The sequence below is a fragment of the Leptosomus discolor genome, chromosome 1, assembly GCF_034619465.1.
Source record: "Leptosomus discolor isolate bLepDis1 chromosome 1, bLepDis1.hap2, whole genome shotgun sequence".
Taxonomy (NCBI): domain Eukaryota; kingdom Metazoa; phylum Chordata; class Aves; order Leptosomiformes; family Leptosomidae; genus Leptosomus; species Leptosomus discolor.
Window position 1 is genome coordinate 172,172,864 of NC_141391.1, and position 19,006 is coordinate 172,191,869.

Genomic DNA, 19,006 nt, shown 5'->3' on the forward strand with positions numbered 1-19,006 from the left:
AAGTGTTCTCAATTACCAAACCAGATTTCTAACTCTGAGCTAAAGACTCTGCTAACAGAGAGTACATGAGTAATTTCTGGGTTATAATGTTTATATTTTGCAGATCAATCTGTTTAATGCTTTTGATTAAATGAATTTAATGGAGAAATAGTTACGGTGTTTCTAAACAAAATTTAGCTCTAGCAAAATTCAAACAAATCTTGGAATTAAAAACCTACAAAATAAATAAACAGTACCTAGAAGGTATAAATGTAAAATACTTTCAGATACACTGCTTTCCCTTTCCATATTTTTATTCTCTTAAATGTCTGTCAGCCGTCTGTTTTCTAAAACGACCAAAGTGCTAGGACTGCTGATAGCACATAACTGATGCAGAAAAAAAAAAAAAAAGTGTAAAAAAAAAAAAGGAAAAAAAACCCGCCTTTTCTAAAAAGGTCTTTTTTTGTGGTGATTGGGTTGGGGTTTTTTTATTTTTTTTTTTTTAATCCTGGACATTATAAATAGTTTCTGTTCCAGGAAAGCGTGCTAGTTGCCTTAATATATTTTGTGTTGTGTTTTTGTCATACAATGTTATTTGAATACTTCAATAATAGTATGTCATATTTAGACTCATCGGCTCCTGATGGAAACACAAGTATGTATCAAATATATTATCTTGTCTTTGTAATAATTTATTAACGCAACTCATCATCTTTTGAACTCTGTGATATCAGTCTGACAAGTAGTAAGCACAGAGCTCTGAATGTTGAGAGTAGGCTAATGTATTCTATGAGTTCTTATGAATTTAGCTAACAGTTATTTCTAATGAGTCATATTTTTATATAAATACTTAGGGGATAAAGAATTCAAACAGAATAATGTTCACAGCTGTGCAGGCTAGAACAAGACTTGGGGGGAATTAGTTTCCACTCATACTCTATCAGATTTATTTCACTCATAGGACCTTGTACTGGTTCTCAGAACTGATTTTTATCCACACTACATGGCTGATTGTACATCCCCTGCAACATGTAGATCTTAAGAGTATTACTGTGTCTTAAGAAGAAAATAGGAAAAATAGGTTGGAAGGGAGTATTTCTTAAAAAATAAAATAATATTAAAAAACCCAGTGTTTAGAAGCTTGTATTTGAAGCTTATACTTTGATATTTCAAACAAACTTGCTTCTTTCATAATTTAGATGAGTGTGTAAGATGATTAAAAATTGTGTGTGTGCTCTTTGCTGTTTATCCGCCTCTACACTTTTCACATACTTGTTCAACCTGGTTTTAGGGTGTTAAAAGTGTACTTTACAAACCTTTGTGCTCCTTATTTAACCGTTCTTCCATTGTCTCAACTACCTATCATTTTTTTAATTCCCATAAGGAAATGCACAATCAAACTGGCTCATTTCCTGTCATTCTCTTAAGCCAATCCCCTTTCGATCTTCACATTTTTCTTTTATTTTATAAAATTTTCCATGAGTTATTATACATACTGACAAAGAGGAAGATCAAGAAAGTCCTGCATAAGAGGAAAGAAGAATTCTACCCAGGGAGTGGAAATGTGAAATGTCAAAGTAAAAATGAAAGGAAGTTCGATTCTGAGACATGGTGGGACAGCTTGAATGGTTGGAATGCTGTCATGGACAACTATGTACTCTTTAGGAAAAACAGGCCAACTAGGGGAGGTGGGGGAGTTGCTCTTTATGTGAGAGAGCACTTGGAGTGTATCAAGGTCTGCCTAGAGCTTATGGGCAAGAATTAGGGGGCAGGCTAATATAGGAGACATTGTTGTGGGCATTTATTACAGGCCACTTGATCAGGATGAGAAGTTAGATGAAGCCTTCTACAGACAGCAGGAAGCAGCCTCACAATCACAGGCCCTCATCCTCATGGGGGACTTCAATCACCCTGACATTTGCTGGATAAGTAACACAGCCAAGCAGCCACAGTCCAAGAGGTTCCTATAGAACACTGATGATATAACTTTGACTCAGATGGTGGCAGAAAAAACAAGGAGAGGTGCGCTGCTGGGTCTCATACTCACAAAAAGGACTGGTCAGGAGTGTGAAGGTTGAAGGCAGCTTGGCTATAGTGACCATGAGATGGTGGAGTTCAAGGTCCTGCTTGGAAGAAGCAGGGCAATCAGTAGGATTGCAACCCTGGACTTCAAGAGAGCTAACTTTAGCAACTTCAAAGACCTACTTGGAGGAATTCCATGGGCTAGGGCTCTAGAAGGTAGAGGGGCCCAAGAGAGCTGGTTGCTATTCAAGCACCACTTCCTCCAAGCCCAAAACCGATGCATCACTATGAGGAAGAAATCAAGCAAAGGAGGCAGAAGGCCTGCTTGGATGGACAAGGAGCTTTGGAAACACTCAAAGGGAAAAAGGAAGTTTACAACATGTAAAAAAAAAGGGACTGTCCACTTGGGAGGAATATAGAAATATTGTCAGAGTGTGCAGGGATGCAATGAGGAAGGCTAAGGCCCACTTGGAATTAAGTCTGGCTAGGGACGTCAAAGACAATAAGAAGGGATTCTTCAGATACATCAGTAGCACAAGGAAGACCACAAAAATGTGGACGCCCTGCTGAACAAGGCAGGTGCCCTGGTGATGGAGGATACAGACAAGACAAAGTTATTGAATGCCTTCTTTGCCTCAGTCTTTACTGAGGCTGGTCGTCAAGAATCCCAGACTTTGGAGGTAGGAGAGGAAGTCTGGAGGAAGGAAGACTGCCCCTTGGTTGAGGAGGATTGGGTTAGGGACCTCTTAGCCAGACTGGACACTCACAAATCCATGGGCTCTGATTGGATGCATCCAAGAGAGCCGAAGGAGCTGACAGATATTATTGCTACGCTGCTCTCCATCATCTTTGACAGGTCATGGAGGACAGGAGAGGTGCCTGAGGACTGGAGGAAAGCCGATGTCACTTCAGTCTTCAAAAAGGGCAAGAAGGATGATCTGGGGAACTACATATCAGTCAGCCTCACCTCCATCCCTGGAAAGGTGATGGAACAGCTCATTCTGGCTGTTGTCTCTAAACAAGTGGAGGAACAGAGGATTATCAGTAGTCAACACGGGTTCACCAAGGTGAAATCATGCCTGACCAACCTGTTAGCCTTCTATGATTGCATGAGTGGCTGGGGGGATGAGGGAAAAGCAGTAGATGTTGTTCACCTCGACTTTAGCAAGGTTTTTGACACTGTTTGCCACCACATCCTCATAGGTAATCTTAGGAAGTGTGGGATAGATGAGTGAATAGTGAAGTTGATTGAGAACCGACTGAATGGCAGAGCTCAGAGAGTTGTGATCAATGGTTCTGAGTCTAGTTGGAGGCCTGTAACTAGTGGTGTTCCCCGGGGATCAGTACAGGGTCCAGCCTTATTCAAAATATTCATCAACGACCTGGATGAAAGGACAGAGTGCACCCTCAGCAAGTTTGCTGATGATACAAAGCTGAGAGGAGTGGCTGACACATCAGAAGGCCATGCTGCCATCCAGCATGACCTGGACAGGCTGGAGAGCTGTGTGGAGAGGAACCTGATGAGGTTCAATAAGGGCAAGTGTAGGGTCCTGCACTTGGGGAAGAATAACCCCATGCATCAGTACAGGTTGGGGGTCGACCTGCTGGAGAGCAGCTCTGTGGAGAAGGACCTGGGAGTCCTGGTAGACCACAAGTTGACCATGAGCAAGCAGTGTGCCCTTGTGGCCAAGGCAGCCAATGGTATCCTGGGGTGGATTAAGAAGAGTGTGGCCAGGAGGTCGAGGGAGGTTCTTCTCCCGCTCTACTCTGCCCTAGTGAGGCCACATCTGGAGTGCTGTGCCCAGTTCTGGGCCCCCCAAGTTCAAGAGGGACAGCGGACTACTAGAGAGAGTCTAGAAGAGGGCTACTAAGATGATTAGGAGACTGGAGCATCTCTCTTATGAGGAAAGGCTGAGAGACTTGGGGCTTTTTAGTCTGGAGAAGAGAAGACTGAGAGGGGACCTTATCGACGCTTAGAAATACCTAAAGGGTGGGTGTCAAGAGGATGGGGCCAGGCTCTTTTCAGTGGTGCCCAGTGACAGGACAAGCGGCAATGGGCACAAACTGGAACACAGGAAGTTCTGCCTCAACATGGGGGAAAACTTCTTTACTCTGAGGATGACAGAGCCCTGGAACAGGCTGCTCGGGAAGGTTGTGAAGTCTCCTGTCTCCTTCCCCAGAGATATTCAAAACCCACCTGGATGCAGTCCTGTGAAATGTGCTCTAGGTGAACCTGCTTTTAGCGGGGGGGGTTGGAGTAGATGATCTCCAGAGGTCCCTTCCAACCCCTAGCGTTCTGTGACTCTGTGATTAAACTCATCTGTATAAGGGGTTTTGATAGAAAGACGGCTATTTCTTCAGAGTTGAATATCATGGTGAGTAGGTGCCAGACTCAGTCTGTATAATGTTTTGGGATGGGATAGATTAATCCCCGATATGAATCTAGGCAGAGATCTTCAATGACTGTCATCTAGGCTAAAAGTACTGAAATGAATGGACTTGCCTAATACAAAGTTCTTTGTATCCTACATACTTAAGTAGTTTCACATATATATTTATAAGCAATATAACTCCAGCAATTTCCAGGGATCACAGTGTATACTCCAATCTTATGTTTCTGCCTGACTATATTCTGTACTATTACAAATTTGATGAAAGTAGATGAGTCAATTTAATTACCTGCTTCAGTTCCTTGATGACTCTTTCAAATAAAAAACATATTTATGATTTGGATATATATATAAATTTACAGTATTTACCATCCATTTATGTCCTTAAAAAATACTGTATAATTACAGAATTATTGCTATTTTTTTTTCCCTGCAAAACTGAGCAATCCCCAAAAACTTTTCACTTCAAACTTACAGATTATATATTTTGGATTGTTCTAGTGGCTGTCTTGTGCTACATGCATACATACACATATACATACTGCTTACACAGGATATTCAATTATATGATACTGGCAGAATGACATTCACGCAGATGAAAGCTTCAACTTGAAGCTTCAGGCTGGTAAGATTAATAGGCTTTATATTTCTTTACATGCCCAGAATCGTCATTTGTTAGTTTGCTCATATTCAACAGTTGAAATGATATAATTTCTATTTCTGATTGCCTAATTGTGTTCATCACTTTGGATGAAGATTTAGGTCCATACACCTAATGCAGAAAGCACTGATATATCCAACTATAAACAAATAATAATTTGAATTATTTTTGTGTGTGATTATATTGGGTTTGTGTGGTAATATTTTGGTAGTGGGGGGGGCTACAACGGTGGCTTCTGTGAGAAGTTGCTAGAAGCTTCCCTGTTGTCTGACACAGCCAATGCCACTCAGCTCTAAGACAGTCCCACCTCTGGCCAAGGCCAAGCCCATCAGCAACGGTGGTAGAGCCTCTGTGATAGTGTGTTTAAGAAAGGGAAAAAAACCTGCACAACAGCAATTGCAGCTGGAAAGAGGAGTGAGAATATGTGAGAGAAACAACTCTGCAGACACCAAGGTCAGTGAAGGAGGGGGAGGAGGTGCTCCAGGCACCACAGCAGTGATTCCCCTGCAGTCTATGGTGAAGACCATGGTGAGGCAGGCTGTTCCCCTGAAGCCCATGGAGGTTAACAGTGGGGCAGACATCTGCCCACACACTGTGGAGGACTCTGCCAGAGCAGGTGGATGGCTGAAGGAGGCTGTGAACCCATGGGAAGCCCATGCTGGAGCAGGCTCCTGGCAGAACCTGTGGACCCTTGGAGACAGAGCAGCCCATGCTGGAGCAGGTTTGCGGGCAGGACTTGTGACCCCATGGGGGGACCCATGCTGGAGCAGTCTGTTCCTGAAGGACTGCACCCCGTGGAAGGGACCCATGCTGGAGCAGTTTGTGAAGAACTGCAGCCTGTGGGAAGGACTCATATTGGAGAATTTAATGGAGAACAGAACCATCTCCTGTGGGAGGGATGCCATGCTGGAGCAGGGGAAGGGTCTGAGGAGGAAGGAGTGGCAGAGACAACATGTGATGAACTGACCACAACCCCCATTCCCCATCCCCATGTGCCGCTCAGGGGGAGGAGGCAGAGAAAATTGGGAATGAAGTGGAGCCTGGGAAGAAGGGAGGGGTAGGGGGAAGGTGTTTTTAAGATTTGGGTTTATTTCTCATCACCCTACTCTGATTTGATTGGTAACAAATTGAATTAATTTCCCCAAGTCAAGACTGTTTCGCCCATGATGGTAACTGCTGAGCGATCTCCCTGTCCTTATCCTGACCTATTACTCCTTCATACCCCTTATATTTTCTCTCCCCTGTCCAGCGAGGAGGACAGTGCGACTTTGGTGTGCACCTGGCATCCAACCAGAGTCAGCCCACCAAGGTGATGCATATTGTATTTTCTTCAATAATGTGTGAGCATTCCTTGCTAATTTTTTAATATTCTTGTAACTATTCATTCTATTAAAAAAACCCAATGAACACTTATTATTTGCTGTTTTCACATCATGAAACACTGGTTTCAGTGCAAGTGGAACACGCACTTAAGAACAGAAGTCTCTAATCCAAAGGGCTTTTTTCTAAACTTACCATCTTTTCCTGTGTCACCAGTTTAATTAGCTTGAACGTGAATGACTATTTTCTTCCAATAGTAGCATCCTCATAATGATTACACACATATAATATTTTTCTTTTCCTAGAGCTGTGGCGTTTATCCTTCTGGGTATTTTACTACAGCATTCAAAAGACAACTAAGTTATTTGGCATTTTGTAACTTCCAAAAATAAATTGCCGCTTGTTGCCTTTCTCAGGGCTCCATCTGACAACATAAGCATACTTCAAAACAAATATGATCACATTTCTAATGTCCATAATATAATAATTTTTTCCATATATTAAAACTGTTATTTTTTTCCTGGAGTGTGTTTAAATAAGTATAGTGTGGGGTTTTTTAAATATTATATTGCCTTTGTGATACAGTGTTTTGTAAACTGTACTAGTCTCATTCCAAAGTTTTTTGCTGTTTTTTTTTAATTTAACAAGCAACTCAGAATATATTATACTATGTTAAAATCTCATGGTCCTTTCTCAGACAAAACTCTCTATGTCTGAAATTATTACCTTCCAAAGAGAGAACTGCTGGTATATAAATACAGACATCAAGATTTTATTTCTAATACTTAACAGATTCTAATATTTAGTTGATATGCCTTACGTCAAACATAGCTTTTCAGACAGATGATTACAGACTGATTTTCTGCAATCAGATTTGTGACTGCCTTGCATCTCCAAAAGATCAGGTCCAACTGGAATCCAGTCACTAATTTCAGTATGGGAGCTGTTCATAATGTTTTATAAGCCTTCAGGTTTAACTCAGGAAACATTCCCAATTCAAAACAAAAAAGTTTCTGACTAGAATTCATACTAGTTTTCTATGTTATTTACCTGGAATTTGAGGGGTTTTGCGTCAATGATTCATTCAAAAACCAAATGATCATTCCCTTTTCAAAAATATTTACAGTAAGAACTGTTGACTGTGCTAGTTTTGTCAGCTGAATCCCACATAAGGGTGGAAAAATGTAGTCTTTGTGCATCTAAATGCAGATTTTCGCTTATACAATGACTATACGCATATTTTGCTTGACTAGCCTTTTGGTTGTGATTTTAATTCAAACAAATATTTGAAAACTTAACTTGTGATGTTCAATCCCTTCACTGGCATCCATTTTTTCAGGCAATAATATTTTTTTCTGGGGAGAGAGGAATTTGTTAAGAAAAATACAGGGATCACCTTGCTAGGATCCAGTTAAGATAAGGAGCCCAGCTGTTACAAAAAGTTCATTGTCAGCTAGAAGTTCAATTCAATTCTACAAAGTATCAAGGCTGGATAGATCATATAATACTAACTATGGAAAAAGTCATGCAGTTACTTGCTATGATAAAAAAAAATGTGGTTTTCCACAATGCAAAACATTAGAGGAGTGTACAAGATACAAAAGGACCTGAGCACTTTACTAGTACATTCCTGAGAATACTACATGTCAGCAACTTTGTTACAGATTATAGCGGGAGAGTTATTTGCATGAGGAAGTAGCTGTTAACTCCTTTCTGTCTGTATTCAGAGCTTTTGTTAGGCATAGAGAAGGACCTTTGATTTAGAGAGCTCTTGTCTAGAGAAGTAGTGTTGACTCCTTTTGCGTTAGACTAATGACGGAAAATACACAGCGTTCATTGTGATTTTGGTTCTTTTGCAGGTTGCCACAGACTGTGTGAATGTAAAGCTTATTTGACCATTTTCCCTGAGGCTGATTTGACTCATCTCCAAACCTGACCTAAATAATTACCAGTCTTATATATTTGCAGCTCCATGCAACATCAATTATATTCGTATCTGCAATTTTTTGAGTTATTCTGTGGTTAGATCAGATTTTATTTAGAATTTCTTCCAACATCAGATATCATGATCTTTTATTTTATATTCATTCCTATTTTGCTTCAGATTAGCTATATTTCAAGTTCCAATTTCTGAGTGCATGTATTTGTTTTGAGCTGCAGGTTAAGTAACTACTGCTTTATATTTTAGTTTGCTTAAATATTCATAAAATAGAGACATCCTTTCTGGGGGAAGACGATTACTGCTTAAATCTCAGTTCATCAAGTTGATTTGCCTCTTAATAGTTTACATATAGTAAATTGCCCTTACTTTTGCTCTTCTTTATGTATGAAAAAATGTAAGTGGATCAGAGGGTACTTTTATATAACATAGGAACATCTTGATTAAAATATTTCCTACTTTGTAGTTGCATTGAATTCTGGCAGCAGAGGAGCTATATGAAAAAAAAATCTGAACTGGTATTTATTTTCTGGTATTTTCAAGTGAAGCCGGGCCAAGTCAATCATAAACCCAGGACTGTATTTCACAGTTGCACATTTCTAGAATAATAGATTAACAAGACATAGATTAGCTAATGTTCACTAAACTGTTATGGTATGCTTAAAGCTGAGAGCTTGAAATAGTTGTTATGAAACTGTTACTGATGATGACCCCCAGTGGCATAGTCTTTCTCTTAACATTTACCATTTTCAGTGTTGCTTATTTTTGCTGTCTGGATGATTGTTTTACTATGCAAACAATTTTGTTCCGTAAATTTGAGCGCTCCCTTTCTTTGAGAAGTACTTTGTTTTAACAAGCAGATCATTAGTTGTTTTTCATTTTGTTGTTTTGCAAAAGTGGAATGATATAAACAAATTTTAGCTCAGGTGTTTTGAAAAAAAATTGTACTATTCTTTTCTGTATAGATCAGTCACTTGAGTACTATTGATGCTTTCAGTGTTCTTTTCTAAGACCTATTTCATATATTTCGTTTTCATGTCTAAAATTACAGGCTGAGAGTGTTTGTAGTTAAGTCAATATTTGAGCTATGCAACATAGACATTTAGAGAAAGGCCAAGTCCTGTACTTGTGTAACTGTTTCATTGCTGTAAAATTCCATGAGATTCGGAAAAGAGAAATTGTTTATATATGATGATGAAGTGGAAGCAGAGCCATCTCACAGCGTCTGCTGTAATATGAGTGTTCTACAACTGCATCTTGGTGAAGATGGCAAGAGAATGCTTTATGAACTGCAATTTTCTGACAAGCTAATTCTTCAATTTTGTGGTTATGTGGGACTCTGTTTTCACTAGGAGAGGGAAGGGGAATAAAATTCCTGTTCTAGCTTTGCAGAAGACTACCTGAAAAATGATCCACATATAATGTTTGCTCAAACACGAGAAGCTACTTCAAACCCAACAAATTTTTATGATCTTCAAACTAAATTCATGGTCAGGAGGTCTTGATAATGTCTTTTAAATTTTGGGTTGGTAAAACTGTGGTTCTAAATTACAGATCTGCTTCAAAATATTATTCACACATGAATTTACTGAACCTCAACAGAACCTCAGAGTACTATGTAAGAAAAGCATCCATCAAAACAACCTCCTGACATCTGGCATCTGATAAATTGCTTTGATTTAATCACTGGACTCCTCTAATTATACACAAAAACTATAGGATTTTCCTCAGAAATACGTTACTCTCCTCCTTACATTGAATGAGTCACACAGTAGTTCAAATTTATGCTATAAGTAAATGCAGTTGAATAAAACAAGGAAAGAATACTCTCATCTGTTTTCTGAAAGTAGATTAATACACTTATATTTCTGCATAAAAGCACAACAGTTTGTTGTGATTCCCAGTTAATTTCCCACTGTTTTATAGCATTCTCTACATTACTTCCTTTTTCTTTCTTAAACATAGTGTGTTTTTTTAATACACTACCGGATTAACTAGTCTTTTATTTTGCTAATAGTCCTACAGTTGTTTGTATCTATACTTTGTTAATTGACATTTGCTTTCCCTTCTTTTTAGACTATGACTCTCCCCAAATAGCATTTTGACCCATAATCAGTGCACACAGCTTTAGACACTTCAGTTTGTTAGTGCAGCTACTATGCTATTGAGATAGATTTTTTTATCAATACTTTAAAAAATTTATTTCTAAGGCAAGTACATTATTTTACCAATTACAGTATAGATTGACACTGAGAATGGAAAATGACCAACATGTAAAGAGCATAAGGAAACTCTGTTGGGGTTTTTGTTCTTTTTTTTTTTAGAGGCAAAATAGTACGGAAATATGCTGGGAATGGACTAGTTATGACTTATGCATTTGTATATATCTTCTTCTAATTTCAAATTTCCCTGCTACAGCACTAGTATTTCTGGCATTCACTGTGCTGACACTCTCCTACTCCATGATCCCATATGCGTGATGCAGTCAAGCAGACTTAGATATGACCAGTTGCATCTGATATTTGAGGTCCCAATATGAATTATGCAGAAGCTGGTAAGTTTATGCTTGGCAGATTCTTGGCTCACAAGGCAGATAACTCCGAGTCTCACAACTGAATTGTGCTACTATAGTATTTCTCCTAACACATAATCTTATGTGAGTAAAAAGCACCATCATCACACAATCCACTGTCTGTTAACATCCCATGACATACCAGATATTTCCTGCTTTCTCTTTTCTGTGGCCTGGGACAGCTTTTGTGAGACCTGAGAGAGGAATGAATTTATGCGTGGCTTAGCATGAAATAAGATAAAAGTAAAGTAAGGATTGAACTGGAGACAACTGTAATGTAAACCCTTTAAAACATAGTTATAAAAGGCCAGCAGAGCAAGGACTTATGCACAAATACAAAGTAGAATATTTTGTTCCTTGTTGTGGGTGTGACAAATTCTCAGGCCATACCCACCCGTATCATATGGCAGCCCCATATTTACTTCTGGTTCAAAATGAAAATTAGAAACAACTGTTCTGCAGTGATAGTAATCATCCATTGCCAAGGAAGAAGGAAATTCATCATCTCCAGGACTCCTTAAATTGAGACAGGATGTTTTTATACTCTAGTAAACCATGGGTTGTTGAGCTTGACAGTATTCACTTACATTTTAAGGGAAGATGATATGTTCCACTACAAGAATTACTGGTGAAATTTTATGGCTTGTGTTAGGCAAAGATCAAACCAGATGATACTTAGGTCTTAAAATCTGTCCTTAAAATTTACGGCTGCTCAGGAACACGACCTTGTCAGAAAATGACAAATGGAAAGAGAAGGGCTGAAACGGATCTAAAATGCTTTCTTTATAATAAAACACCATTGTTTCCAGAATGTTCTGCTTGTTCTGGATTTATTATGTACCCAAACTTTTTGTAGTCTTGGCTTAACTGAAAATTTTGTACACAAGAAAAAAAAAAAAAAAAAAGCAAACTGAGAGATGTCTACTACTTTCTTTTCTGGCACTTGGATGAAGTATTGCCTACACCTCCACAGTGTACATCTCTCATGTCAAGCCGTGTAGAGATTTACCTGCCCATAAAATGACTGTCTAAGCAGACAAAGAAATAGTGTCTTCTTACATGTGAGAAATTAGGCTCAGAATGACTGAGTCACTCAAAGTTGTGAAGATTCTGTCAGAGCCAGGGAATAAATAGCATGAGGTGTGGGTCTATCATGCTACTAATGCTAAGACTTTACCTCCCTCTTGCCCTTCCAGAGGAAGAGAAGTAGAAAGGTCCTAAGCAACTAAACTAACAAAGCTCTGGCACACAGTAAAACTTTCCATCTTCCTCTTGCTGAAACTGTGGTACTACACAGGGCTCAAAGAGTGGGAGTACTCTGTGTGCAATGTCTGATGTCAGGTAAAAGAAGATGGGGAGAATGGACGAGTGCAAAAGAAAATAATCTACCATATAAAACAAAAAAGGGGAAGCAATTTCTGACTCTTTTCTTCATCAGTGCAAAAGACGAAGACAGGAAATGCCACAGTCCACAGGTATTAATTCTATCTTCTGCTCTAGTTTTTAGCTGTATGCTACATCCTTTTTAGGATTAATTGTAAGTTTCCAAACTAATTCAATTTTACTTCTTAATTTTCCATTCACTATTTCAGTTGAGGTTTGGGACAGTTCTGCTGCATCTGAGTGTTGAAGTAAAATTTTAAATATTAATCTTGGTCTTATTTTATTAGGGTTAAAATCTGAGCTAGTTTAGGCTATTTAAACTTTCCGTCATGTAATCACAGTCAAGTCGCTTTAATCTTATCTTATAAAACTAGCTGCAAAGACGACTTCTGCATTCTTTTCCTTTATACGGTCACTGTAAATCATGAAGCACACAAACAGGAGTGCTGCAATTATGTTAGGCTTGCACTGCCAGTTACATAGTGTAGCAAATTCTCAGAAGTTGTTTCTAAGATTAAGGAATAAGAGGTACACTACATATACTTGGAACAAATGTCAAAAACATGAGAACACAGTGTCACAGAGGTTGGTATTGACATATATCCTTTTAAATCACAAACTATTGATTTGATCTGGAGCTCATACAGAAAATAGAAACCTTGCGCCAGCAAGGGAAAAAGAGTTTTTCATCTTTTCAGAATGTTTCCAGAAGTTTATGCACAATGGACCCTTCAAATGACACCACCTCAGAAAACTGTTGGAAAAATGTTCTTCCATCTCTTCTCTCTTTCCTTCCAGCTGTCTCTAAATTACAGGCTGGTCATGGCTGGAAAGACATCTAAGCTGTATTTCAGAAGAACAGCATCTGAAAACTGATCCCTGATATGGCAGATCAAAACACTTAATAGATAAGATATCTGACCTAATGGCTGGGTATGGCCAAAAACTTAAAAAATTATAAAGGATGAGAAATCTGGAGTGTTTGATAACCTCTCTTCACAAAAGCATGACATTTGAACACCCCCAAAACTAAGAAATGTGATGGGACTATGTGCAATGCAAGTTAAACAGAAGGAACAGATTGAGAAGGATCAATCTCTCTTTCAGTATTTTTAACAAAAATAATCTGTTCTATGCGGTATTCCACACTTATGGTTTGCAAAACATTTTATGAAAATTATTTCACCATTAGTGTTTTAACTGAAACTCATTTAGTATCAACACCTGATTTCATTCTCTTGGTCTCCTCTACTGATACGTCTAATATCAGTATTGAAAGCAAAAAGCCTTTAGTTAAAAGAGGCAAAGTGAAGCAAAACAAAGCAAAACCTTTTCCATCAAAGAATCACTTCCTTGAGCTCAAGAAACAGGTGTTAGCAGAGTCTACCCATCTTTAAATTATCAGCAGAACTTCATTGGGACAGCAGGTTTTAGTAAACACTTCCTGATGTGCAACTTCTGTTTATGCCTGTGAACTGAACCACAATTCATCATGTATTGTTCAGGTTTTAACATATGAAGGATTCAATACAATGGCAGTTCATTATAAGAAATCTTCAGTAGAATTGCATTTACCCTGATTGACAAAAGTAAGACAGAGAATCTCATTTAAGTTGTGAGATCACACTAAGTAGAAATGCTCCTGTGCATTCTTCAGCCCTAGTTTCAGCAAAGGCATCTGTTAATAAAATTCATATGGTCGTGCATGAGACATCATCTAATTGCTGCACTCCATCTGTTGTGATGGGAATTGGATAATTTACTATATAACAAAGTTTATAGACTATTGGTTCAAATGTGCTTTTCTGATAGCAGCCCCTGGAAAGTAATTTTTCAAATAGCCTTTTATTAAATAAAGTTATTTGAAAACAGCCTGCTTCCCTGCAGAACTGTCTGGATCTCTGAATATACAAACACATGCTGAGCAGCAAATTACATGTGAAAGCATAAGAACATCTGCAGTTTAAGCTCAGTTTATTCCTTAAAGGGATAGCTGTTTCATATGTAGTTGTATGACTTTCCTCACAAGTAAGTTAAATACACCTTTCCTCACCTAACTTGGCAAATGATATCATATTCTTGGGAACAGACGAGCAGAGACCAAAAGAACTGGAATTGGTGCTTTAACAGTCTCTCAAAGCATAGATGTACTTGGAAACTGTACCACGAGGCCTGCAAAAACCATGAGATATTGAAAAAGAGGAAGAATTGCTCAAGGGTTGCCAAGGTGGAAATAGTGATCTGATTTCATATAACTGACAGGGAACTTGGGACACTCAGTTTTCAAATAGACAGGGCTGAATCTTCAGCAAAGATTGTGCTGCATGTTAAAGCAATTTCAAGGCTGATACAGCACATAGAATCACGATGAATGCTATATGATGTTACAAGCATCCAGAAGAAATTTCTCTGTTACTCTGTGTGAAAACATAATGTGTTCATACAGGACGCAACACAATGCTCTCCTGGTTGAGGATGTGAGTAGTCCAGAACAAGTGATTTATGAAATTGTGTCATTCACAGGCCTATGCCATGGACTTTTTACTACAGATTGAAAACTCTGGTAACTTTTTTCTTTTTTTTTTAATAATAAGTTCCTTGTATTTGCATAGGCTGTTGGGTTTTTTTAATAAATGTCAAAAAATTTGCATGTGACTTAGAAGTGTAAAATTTTGCAGGAACATGAACAGTGAAGTCATTCATAGCAAACTATTGCTGCCAAGCAAAAGAATTAAGGAGCATAAGGTATCTTATAAATATCAAAGGTAGGAAGTGCTAGAGAGAAAACTGATCCTGAAATAACTATTCAAAACTAGTTATGGCAATGTAGATTTCTAAGAAAAAATATTTCACAAGGGAGAGAAGTAAAAATGGTAAAATACTGAAAAATACTCACTCTTAGTTTAAAGTCCGTCTAACCTCTTGTTGTGGTTTAACCCCAGCTGACGACTAAGCCCCATACAGCCACTCGTTCACTCCCCCTTGGTGGGATGGAGGAGAGTATTGGAAGAGTAAAAGCGAAAAAATTCGTGGGTTGAGACAAAGACGGTTTAATAGGTAAAACAAGAGCCGTACATGCAAGCAAAGTAAGACAAGGAGTTCATTCACCACTTCCCATCGGCAGGCAGGTGTTCAGCAATCTTCAGGGCAGCAGGGCTCCATCACACACAAGGGTTACTTGGGAAGTAACATGACTCCCAAAGTGTCCTCCTTCCTTCTTCTTTCCTCCACTTTATGTACTGAGCGTGATGACATACGGTGTGGAATATCCCTTTGGGTACTTGGGGTCAGCTGTCTCAGCTGTGTCCCCTCTGAACTTCCTGTGCAATCCCAGCCTGCTCACTGGTGGGTGGTGTGAGGTGCAGAAGAGGCATTGAGTCTGTGTTAGCACTGCTCAGCAGTAGCTAAAACATTCCTGTGTTATCAACACTGTTTCCAGCACAAATCCAAAACCAAAAGCCCCATACCAGCTCCTGTGAAGAGAATTAACTCTGCTCCAGCCAAAACTGGCACATCTCTTCAGCAGCTACTCACTTTAAACGTACTCATCTCATCTTGTAAAAGGAAATTATTTAATAACAAGTTACTGTGCAAAGGTTTATGCTACAAAATCTGGATCAGTTATAATCCAGACATCCAGCAGAGCAGTCCTCTGTTGAACTCTTTCGTTGAGAGTGGATTTTGAACTGCAAAGAAGAAATGAGAAGGAGAGAGGAGTGAAAATGCATCAGCAGCGAAATTCCCTCCATACTCTCCTGCTAGCACTAGGATGTAGGAGAGGAAGGGAGAATACATTTGTTGCACATAGATTTATGTCTTTTAAAATGTGCTCACTCAACTCACAGGAGGCTGGGAAACTGTGACTGAGACTTCTGTGTAATGTGGCTGCCAGTGCCCCTGGTTCAGAGGAAGAAGAATCACTCTCTCAGCCAGTTTCCTTCAAGAGCTCAAGCTGGCATTTCTCCATGCATGGAGCCTAGTACCTGCACCACGGCTGATCACAGGCCCCAGGAAAACAGTGCTTTGAATATTGATTAAGTACAGAATAAAACAACCCTCAGCTTTATTACAGATCATTGCTCCCTCATGCTGAAGGTGATATTGCACAAAAATTTTCAGTGTTTACCAACAGTCATCTTCCAAAATAGCAGGGGTTTTGCCAACTGTGCAGAAGTTATGCAATCTTCGTATAATCTTATATCTTTAGAAATGCTTATTTTCACGCTGCAAAGGACATGCTGTGTGTATGAGTTAGGAATAGCACATAGGATTCACTTTGAATTTTCTCCCTTATTATGCATCAACTGGGGCATGGTTAGGAGTTTCCTGCTGTGGCAATAAATGATGTAGGGTCTGCCTTTGCTACCAAATATAATAGAATCTCATGGATTTTGTTATCACCATAGGATTATGTCTGGAAAGGTTTTCAAATCAAAGTGAGAGACAAAGCTACTGGTGTTAGAGTCATTGCCGCTTGTGATTGTGACTTAAGTCTATGAAACTGTGACTCTAGGGGATATGTCTTGAAAACTTTTCTTCTCGTACACTTGTTGAACGGAAAAGCCACGTTGTTCAAGTGCCTGCTGAGAGAGCTGAGTTCTTTTGTAGTTATGTACTGTGGAGGCCATTTGACCCGCAGGAGTGTGGGGATGGATTCTTCTGCATGTTTTCAGACATGCGAAAATTAAGTGTGGGTGTACAGTGGGGAGAAGGAAGACAAAAAAAAAAAAAGCTAAAAATGAGAATGCCTGAATTTTAATACAACATGCAGCAGCAATTTAATTACATCTAACCATTTCAGTAACAGCTTTTAGGAAAGCATAGCTCTTTTAGTGCTTTTCATCTTGATATCTTACAATACTTTATGAAATATGTTAGTGTTACTATTTCCAAGGTAAACAAAGGCAGAAGAAGAAAATGGAGCTGGCCAGGATCAATTAGCCAGGCAGTTGGTGGTAGAGTTGGGATTTTTAATGAGATTACTGAGTTCTAGAATAGTCCTCTGTCCATTATTTTCTACCAGTTCTCATTTAGGTGAATGAAAAGATCCACAGTGATGGTTATTGCTGGGACCAGAGGTTATTAACTCTGCCTTCTTTCTGAAAGATTTTTTCCTTCTAACACAGAGACATAGTTAATGGTTAATAGAACAACAATAGCTTTTTGGGGATTTCCGGGACTATATAAAATAATAAATGTCTGTAAAGACATGATTGCAAACATAAAAGCTGCTTTTTTTAAAAAAAAAAAAAAAAAAAAATTATTTTGTGCATTTTTAGCAACAAACTTACTTTAATTGATAATATATAGCATTTATATGAAAATCAAAATAAATACAGTGTTGCTTTTCCCTCTCTTGATGTGCAGGTCCTCTAACTGAAAAAGATTTGTAACTTTTAAAGGGACATTTTCCTTTTTATAATGGAAATAGTTTTTCAATCATTAACATTTGAGGCATTTAAATACCTTTTTTTTTTTAATATTTGTGTTATTTGTGCATGGAGGTTACAGAGGCATCGCTTTTATTTTAAAATATATTATCCAAGAAAACTACTTTAAAAACATATAATTTAACTGTGATATTAAGCACTCAAATGTCAGGGTTAGTTTCCTTTCACAAACTGAATTCGCTTCCTTTGACTTCACGCATCATAATATGCAGGCATCCATCACATTAACGTATGCTATTTTTCAGCAGGAGAAGTTCTTATCACATAATAGACCACCGTTTCAGGTATTGTTCTGGCCTTCTGTTCTATGCATTGCACACTAATCAGGCATTAAGAAGACTTATTAATTCTTTTCTGGATTTCACTGTGGGAAGCATCCATAGAATCAAAGACACAAAAATCTCACAAAGACGTACAAATTTCTTGTTATAAGACACTCTTAGAAGAGGGGAAGCTGAAGCAGAAGGAACTTAAGGCCAAACATTTCCATTACTATTGTGCATTTAACAAGAGTTCTTTAACAGTTACAGCATTAGTGTCCAGCCCCCAATGCCAGGTACTAGTTCAAAGTCCTGTCTTCCATTGATTTGATTTGCATTTCACTGAGTCTTCAGGCTGCCCCTCAATTAGACATTGGGTTCTCTTCACGAATTAGGGCTGGGCCAGCCACTGACAAATGACAGACGCTCTCTTATTATCCCTCTCCCCTGCCACAAGGGGAAGGGAGAAAGAATAAGGGAGAGAAACTTATGGACTGGAAAAGAAAACTTAAACAGCTTTAATGAAACAATAACAATAGAAAGAAAAGAGAAGTAAAATTAATAAGGAAATGATGAAATATATACAAATATACATGAAACCAGTACTGAACCCAACCCCGCTGCTGATGATATGTCATCACTGATGCTGCAGTGCTGGCACTGGAGAAGTCCCGGGCTAGACTCGGCAGCAGACGGGAACCAGACTCAGGAGCTAAACTAAATCAACTAAATCAACCAAATCAAAAACTCAAAAAGCAACACCATCAAATCTCTAGATACTTTAGGATTATATATTACAATGCATATTTTTTAAAAAGATAAAATACAAATATAAAAAGAATAGAAATAAAAAAGCCACACTTTCTTTGTCCACTGTGTCCCTGAAGACACGTCCTGTCTTGCCATCACAGGTGAAATAATGCTCCTTTATTAGGGAAGTCAGGAGTGAGGTGAATTTTTTTTGAAGAAGAAGAAATGGGGAAAAAAGAAGTTCTGTGATGTGGTTTCACGTTGACACCTGCATGGGTCA